The following is an 8,838-nucleotide window of genomic DNA, read 5'->3' as shown; positions in this document are numbered from 1 at the left end:
CCTTGTAGGAGGCTTTAGCTAACTGTGGCATAGAGTCTCTCCCTATAGATTCCGCAGGAAGCACAGTGGAGCTATCTAAAGTGTGATTTACATGTTGCAAACACACTGTATGTAATTGCCCTCAAGATAAATCAGACCTGAAAATGAAAATTATGAGTTTCCTATATATATAGCATCTCTTTTGTTAAAAGAAAAGAGGTAATCTTTTCAAGACTGACTGAACGATTTCCTTTTTCCTGCCCCCCTTTTGGAACGGGGTTTTGGAGCATTTGCCATCATCCAGTTTTGTCTCCTAAGAAACCTGAAGCTCGAGGAATGAAAGTATTTCCTTCAGTGATGAGAAGATTCAGATGTGTCAAGATTCCCCTGCTTTCACTGGCCTGTGCTTCATGCAGCAGCTTCCCAGGCCCAGTTCTTGTTGAGGGGGCAGTATAGTATCCTATGCTTGCAGACTTATTCTTTGCAAAGCTAAAGGTCAGAAAAAGGTAGGGATATATACTGATGATATGCAGTCAATACTGATTATGCCATGTTCTTATGATTCTATGACACTGACTGTCCTGATATTAATGATCTAATTAGCTCTGAAGGACCCACTGACCCTGCATACAGCCAAAAGTTGCAGTCTTCTTCTGGGGCTGGAGTGAGGGCTAAGAAGAGAAAGAGAGGAATGAGTTGCAAAACTCTTCAGTGAAACCTTAGGCAACCTGCTCTTTACTTTAGAGTGGTTCTTTGCTCACCCTTGCGCTTCATCTCTGGCTTTTTCCCACCAAGATTTTCCCCTTGGGCTCTGATTCCTTCCCTCATTCTCTGACCTCTATATCCCCTCCTCGTCACTATTACTTTTCAAACATATATATAAAATGCTGATTCTCACTAGCTCCATCCTGAAGATTGTATCCATTTGATGGTTAGGACATCTACTGAGCAGGTCAGTAGTTTTCTTTTTCCCTTATTTATGGTTCCTTGGCCTTATGTTTTATGCTGGCTACACTGAGTGTCTGGGGTCTGATGATTTGTGTGATAGTGTGGGTGGAGTGTTGGAGAGAGAGCAGTTGCCATGGAACTCAAAGGCTTGTGGACCTGTTCTGATCCTGTTTCCTCTTTTACTGCTCTCTACTAAACCCTGACTTCCAGCTTAGTGCACAAATGGAACAACCTGAACTTGCCCTATTTGATATTATGAAATCAAATGAACAAAAGATGGTACAGAAAAAATTAAAGGACTTCATTATTCGATGATAATCTCACACACACACACTCACACACACACACACACACACACACACACACAAACAAACACACACTTTAACAGTGGAATGCCATTAGCAAGAAAGTTATTTGGATGGAGAGACCTGCAAGGTTTTGCTGAGGAGATGGCATTGAACCTGGACTCTCTGTACATAGATAGCAATGGAGACTGGAGGTCATGTCAGAGGAAGGTCATTTAGTCACTAAGAAATATGGAAAATTCAGAGAATGAGACCGTCAGTATATTCATGAGGGACACCAAGTCTTCGGCGTGGCTGGAGCATGCATGAGCAGAAACACGGGAGGAACAGAGGTAAGCTAGACGATGGCACAGGCCTTGAAAGTCGTGGTATTTCAGCCATTGCATTTAAAATCCATAGTAACTAGTTTATTATATTCATGACACATCATATTTTTAAATGCCCACTTTTCCTTTTCAAAACATAGCAAGGAAGTAAAAAAGGGAAACGATGGAAAGAATGTGGAGAAGAGCAGTTATCTGAAATTGTGTCCTTTCTTAGAAACATAGTCTACTTAAAGAATTCTAAGATTGGCCATTTGTAATACTGATGTTTGTCAAACACCAGCCTGATTTTGTGGTATGTATGAGCTAATAATTCTCACAATGAAAACCCACATAAATATCTCACTAAGTCTTATTTTTCTTCCACTAAATGATGTGAAAACTTTATTTAGAATTTAGAGAGTATTAAATATTGTGTGAAAGGAATTATTATGTTCTATATTTGGGAATCTAAAGTGATCCTGTTTTTAGGGTAGTGTAAACGCTATATATGATATTACATTATGATGGATACATGTCATTATACACTTACCCAAATCCATAGAATGTCCACCACCAAGAGCGACCCGGAAGTAAACTATGGACTTTGGGTGGTTCTGCTGTGTCATTGCAGGTTCATCAGTTACAACGTACCCACCACTCCGGTTCTGGATGTTGATAATGACACATTATGCATATGTGGGGCACAGGCTATTCAGGACATTTCTGTACCTTTCTCTTTATTTTGCTGTGAACCTAAAACTGCTCTAAAAAGAGTTTCAGTGATCCTATTAAGCTGAGGGGAAGTTTAATTTTGCTACCTCCTCCCACTTACAGATCCTTCTCTAGAAAGGAAGCAACAAGCCTGAGTCACTGCTGAACTGTACTCGGGATGCCTGCAGGACCAGTCTATTTTGTTGGGGCCATGGTGAATCCACTTGTACGCTTTCCACTGTTTCTAAGTTTCGGGGCTGCAAAGACACGTGTCTGCAGTGGAACTCTGACTTTTTGAAGGAGGTAAGCACTTCATTACAGATAAGCTCAAAGTTCATTTGGACTAAATTTAGAAAAAAGGAAGATGACTAAATTTTGTGAAACTGAAACAGCTCAGTGATTTTTGTTCTTAGGTGCTGAATAAATCTCAGTAAAATTTGCTCTCGTGTTTTGTATGCTCCCAAATTTTACATTTCACCAATACAAATATATTTAAACTTTATAATTTTTTTTTCAATGGCCTTTGGCTAGCAGGAAAACTTAATTTTCCAAGTTTTCTACAACAGCTTGGAATCTGGCTGAGCTAGAGGTTTGTTATTGATCTTCTATTTGCTTGATAAAGCATTTGCTTCATAATCTCCATTAAAAGTTTGATTTCATTTCTTTAATCCCAAAGCTCATTACTCAGATTTTCACACCTGTGGATCCCAAACTTCTTCACACTAAAGGCCTATGTTATTTCTCCTTTCCTCTCTTCATGGCTTCTCAATCTTGGTAGAATGAAAAATGTTAAATGGTGTCTATTTTTCATTCCCTAAACACAAAAGCTCTGGTCCAATACAGTAAGTTTCTGCATAACAGATCTGGGAAAGCTTTTGACATCCAAAGATTTACAAAGATTCGTAAGGAATTTAAAGGCAGTTGCATGTAACAGGATGGTGTAGAAACAAGGAAATCAGATTCAGCCCACTGATCCCCAAGAGGTCACTAGTTCTCTTCTCTCTGCAGATTAATCCTTTGTCAACTGCATTTTACCTACAGCCACTAGCATGGCAATGAATAACAGCGTGACTGAATTCATTCTGTTTGGATTGATGCAGGATCCAAGAAAGCAGGAAGCAATATTTGGGGTCTTTTTGATTCTCTACCTCATGACACTGTTGGGGAACTTTCTCATCGTAGTGACCATTAAAACAAGCAGCACCCTTGAGAGCCCCATGTACTTCTTCCTATCTTATCTGTCCTTTGCTGATGCCTGCTTCTCTACAACCACTGCCCCAAGACTGATTGCAGATGCCCTTTCTGAAAAGAAGACCATTTCCTATAATGAGTGCATGACTCAGGTCTTTGCAGCCCATTTCTTTGGCTGTATGGAGATATTTGTGCTCATCCTCATGGCCTTTGATCTCTACGTAGCCATTTGTAAGCCCTTGCGATATACAGCCATTATGAGCTGGCAAATCTGTGGTGTGTTGGTGATTCTGGCCTGGTTAGGATCTTGCATCCACTCTTCAGCACAGGTATTCTTGGCATTGAGATTGCCCTTCTGTGGCCCCAATGTGATTGACCACTATTTCTGTGACTTGCAGCCCTTGTTGAAACTTGCCTGCATGGACACTTATGTCACTTATGTGATAAATTTTCTAGTTGTTACTAATAGTGGAGTCATATGCATGGTGAGTTTCATAATCCTGCTTATCTCTTATGTTGTCATTTTGTACTCCCTGAGAAAATAAAGTGCAGAAGGAAGACGAAAAGCCCTTTCCACATGCACTTCCCACTTCATTGTGGTTGTCATATTTTTTGGTCCATGTATATTCATATACACACGCCCACTAACCACATTTCCAATAGAGAAGATGCTTGCTGAGTTTTATACAATTGGGACACCCTTGCTCAACCCTCTGATCTATGCACTGAGGAATGCAGAAGTGAAAAATGCCATGAGAAAGTTATGGTGTAGCAAAGTATGACTTGAGTCGATAAATGATACAGGGGGATTCTAATATGTACTTCCTTAACAGCTTAGTTTTGTCTCATGGACAGGAAGGACAAAAGATTTTTCTTAGAAAACATTCAATTAAGAAATCTGTGGAGACATTTATATGCCTTATTCTGAGAGGATTGAATTTGAATATGATTACTTAAATCCCATAGCATAATGAATGGCCAATGATGACTCTTACTTGAATTCTGTCAACACCTGGCCATATTCATATGATAAATTTAGTTTCATGCACAAGTTTTCCTTCAGAAAGAAATGTACTCCCTAATGACAGAATGATTTTCCCTGTGTGTGTGCATGGGTGCACCAATTCTTTTTCTAGATTTCATTCTAGTGGTTATGAATGTGGTTGTAAGAGCTAATCCATGTGGAACTGGACACTTACAGACCCAGGTTGCTGTCTTGACAACCTAAAAATCAGAGAAGATGCTCTCAGAAAGTGCTTCTCTTGTAAATACTAGTATTTCACTGGGTCAATGTGAGGTATATACACTGATAGACCCCCAAGCTCCAATACAATCTGCAGGTATCAGCTGAAGACCTAAAGTGTCACTGGAAAACGTCACAAAATTCTGTGAGTGGTGAATGAGGCAGGAGTGTTATATTCGGTTCTGACAGGCAATATCAGCTTGGCAGCTGCTCGTGGGGTCTTTCACGTTGCTCTTCCCAAAGGAGAGGGAAGGGGCAGTAAGAGAGCTTGGCAGGAGGGATCACAGGAGACGGTCAAGGATGAAAGGGAGGATAGAGAACATGCATGACGGAGAGAGAAGAAAGGGGGAAGGAAAGTGGTAACTTCAACCAGGTGGGAGGGGAGGGGTGTTATTTCTTTTATATTTTGAGAATCATGTTGGAATATGTGAACAATTTTAGGAAAAGAAATGAGGTTTCAGGATATCCTTATGTCACCGAACTAGTGTGGCCTAGATTCCCTGTCTGTCATGGTTATTTGAGGACACATTTTTTCATTGTCATTATTACCAATAGTATCTCAAAATTCAGAGTTTCTGGGAGAACACTGGATTAAAAAGTCAGCCCTAGTGCTTCTCAACTTTGCTCTTTTAGTTTTATATGAGAATATTTCAAAATATGTATTTTCATTTTTAAAGATAACCTAATATTTATGTATAATATTTATCCCCCACCTCCACCACATAATCCCTTAGTCAAGTACTATTATGCTATTTCAGTACCTGAGTTTATAGTTCCCATCAAATTAGCAACAAGAAGTATTGTGTAAAGTGATATAGGCTGTTGAAAAAAAATACAACAAACTTTACAAGTATGTGAAGCATTTCTGTCAACTAAAGGCAAAATGTTTTCATGTCACACCAAAGACTCCTAGTAATTCCTATTAGTAAGCACTGGTAGAATAAATATTTAACTTCCAAAGAGGACATATGTCAGAGCTCTCAGTACCATATTAACAAGTGGCAATTCACAGTGGAAATGAATACTCTCGTTTCCTAATTTTATGTCTTACAGTTATGCTTTGTACCTAATTTAATGTCTTTACAGTTTCTGTCTGGTCCTGTTAAGATTATATTAAAGTGTAATTGATTCTCAAGTATAGACATAATAAAATAAGACATGATAAATTTTAAGACATAATAAAAATAAAATTCTAATTTTTGTCTTTTTTGCTACTTGTGAGAAAATGAAAACTCAGGGATCGTCTTCTCATTATTAGACAATATAGAGTCCAGATTCCCTTAGATGTTCAACAAGGGCTCTATTAGAGAAGGTGGAACAATAATCAGGAACAGAAAGGTCTTACTTGACCTGGTAATTTAACAAGCTTACTATCTCTGGGCCTGGCAGATATTGAAAGCTTTTTATTTCCCTTTCTTCTGGGGACTTTTGTAGACTCACTAGTTCTAGTATCCCTGATGTACAAAGAAAATGTCTATTCCTTCTGTAGCCTTCCAAGTGACCCTCATTGGCTGGCCCCTGGAAGACCTGCCATATACTGCAACCTTCTTCAATCCATGGAAATATCCATACATCTCTACTCTAAAGAATACTATTAATGTAAAAACACTATTTTAATGCAGGATGAGGTCAACCAGTCACCTTTGCCTGACTCTACCAGTTAGTCAGCCAGTTTCTCTTCCTGCCTAGGCTTTTCTTGTCTCAGTCCCTTGGGCCCATCTATATGGAGGGTCACATGCTATGTTCTCAGAATAGCACTCTGACATCCCCAGTGGCTATCTCTTCTTATATACCTTGTAAGAACTTCAGCTGATTGTTTGAGGTATTGAATCTGAGTTCCTTAACACAATATGGCTGCCAGTATGTATTTCTCTATCACCATTTTCTATAGCTTTCTGACTTACAATATGTATTTTATAAATCATAAATTTCTTGAGATGAATGATAACGACAGCTATCATTATTGAATCCTGTATCTGTTAGCTATTGCTGTGCAGATAACTGCAACTTAATGTCATGAAATATTTTTTTCTTTTATCTATACATCAGCTGGATTGTACTTCTATTCTCAGCTGAGCTCATTTATACACCTGGGGTTAGCTGCAGGCTAGGTAGGTGGCTCTATGATTTTGGCTGAGATCTTTCAAATGTTTTGGATTCAGCAAACTCCAGTCTGATCTAATGTGATCTTGACTGGGACAGTGGTGCCCTCTTTCTGGTGACTTGTTTCCCAGCATGCTATCTGGGTTTCTTCCAATGGTGGAGGTTTATTAGAGAGCAGATGGGAATGCACAAAGCCTCCTGAGGCCTAAGGTCAGGACTAGCACTGTTTATGTCTACCACATTCTATCAGCTAAGCGAGTCACAGGGACTGCCCAGAGTCAGACACAAAGTTACAAGAAAAATGGTGTCCATACATGGAGGCAAATAATTGTCTGAAGTGGAATAAATCTACCCCAGAGGTTTACTCTGGGCATGATACTTTTCAAAGTATTTTGTATAGTTTATATATTTAATCCTTAGCAGTGTCCATAACATTGTACTTCATGCTCTATGTTTTTGTTCATGCTGGACCCATTGCCTAGAATGCCCTGTACTTTGGCTAACTTGGAAACATCTTAGTCATCTTTTCAGACTCAGCTTCAATGTCATTTCATCCAAAAAGTTTTGTTGACCCAATGTCTCAGCCAAAGGCCCTTTACCTACACTCCCTTAATACTTAAAAATTCCTTTGTCCTAATATGCATATTACGTTGGATTTAATTAATTTGTGTATCTCTTCCATTGATTTTACAAGTCTTGTCCCCAGGGAATTGGCATAGAGGAATTCATAAGCCTAAGGCCAGACTGGGTTTGGAACTAGGCTTAGCAAATGCTATCTTGAGGAGGTTACTTAATCTCTTTGTATGTCAGGTGGCTCAGGTGCAAAACAGGAGCACAGTAGTGGTAAATCTATAGATTTGTGGTAAACGTTAAATAAGGTAACATTTATAAAATACTTAGAAAAGTGCCTATAATATGATAAGTGCACAATAGATTATCAGTCAGTATTAAAATTTATATTTGCATCATTGTAATACAAATTGTCAATGATGTTTAAATAAACTGAAAATTTTAAAACTCTGAGAGACTATAAAAATGTTAAAAAGCAGGATCGTCTTTATATAACCACCAAGGTGATGTTCTGAAAATATACTTAGAGTAATTAGTTGAAAGAGTTCAAACTTTGGAATGAGAAGGATATGTATTTGGCACTTCATGGACAAGTTATACTAAAGACTAAGTAATTCACAGAAAATGTTTCATTTGCTCCACTGCATTTCCCAGCTTCCTTCTTAATTATTTTAGAATTTATCTATCTGGCCTCTATTAACTATAGATGTGATGCCGGGATTCTTGTTCACGGAGTCAAAGAAAGAACTGTGCAAACACTCAAGGCAGGAGAGCAAGTGAGAGACTTTTATTTGGAGATAAAGCAAGAGGCCAGACAGAGCTTCTGGCTCAGGCCAGGAAGGGACAAGAGAGTCCCCTGGGTGGTGCTTGTCTAGGGGTTTTATAGGCAGTTGAGGGACAAAGGGCTAGGGATGTACACCTGCTAAGTGGTCCCAAAATGTTTATCTTTGAAGAGACATTAAGTTTCTTATTAGTCTTCCTGGTTATTTACAAGAATTTTACTGCTCTGATTTCCTCCCAGGGAGCATATCACTTAAGACTGCCTGCTTGGCTCCCAAGGTGGGCTGAGTCATTGTCTGTTAAAGAGTATGTTAAGAAAGTTACTTTTTAACTAATTGGGTTTTAAAATGAAACTTTATTTTCAAGATGGAATCCTTCCTGTTTCTATTACATTGTTTTGGGCTTGCTTGCTACATCGCCCAGGTTGCACATCATTTGTTTAGGGCTGGAGGAAGAAAAGCAGCAGCAGGGTAAAGTCAGAAAAACAAGCTGGGCCCCCCAGCAGGCCAAAGCAAATCTCACAATGGATTATCTTGCTTTTGTTTTTTCCAGAGGCCCTCACCCTACTCTGTCTAAGCCCGTGGTCTCTGTCTCAGATGTTTGAGACATACCTTAGAATCTGAGGTCCAAGAAATGTGAGTGGAGGCTGTGTGTGCAGCATTGAGGCTGAGACAAGTTACAAGATGATGGTGTTTTATTGGCC

The 8,838-nt window shown here is 39.1% G+C and overlaps 1 pseudogene; it reads left to right on the top strand.

The window, feature by feature from the left end:
• Positions 1–3,297: 3,297 nt before the first annotated feature.
• Positions 3,298–4,221, top strand: LOC140850130 (olfactory receptor 4C11-like; annotated as a pseudogene).
• Positions 4,222–8,838: the final 4,617 nt, after the last annotated feature.

Source organism: Manis javanica, chromosome 6 (assembly GCF_040802235.1).
Source record: "Manis javanica isolate MJ-LG chromosome 6, MJ_LKY, whole genome shotgun sequence".
In the NCBI taxonomy this organism is placed as follows: domain Eukaryota; kingdom Metazoa; phylum Chordata; class Mammalia; order Pholidota; family Manidae; genus Manis; species Manis javanica.
The sequence above is the reverse complement of the archived record's forward strand: the minus strand, read 5'-3'. Positions and strand labels throughout refer to the sequence as shown.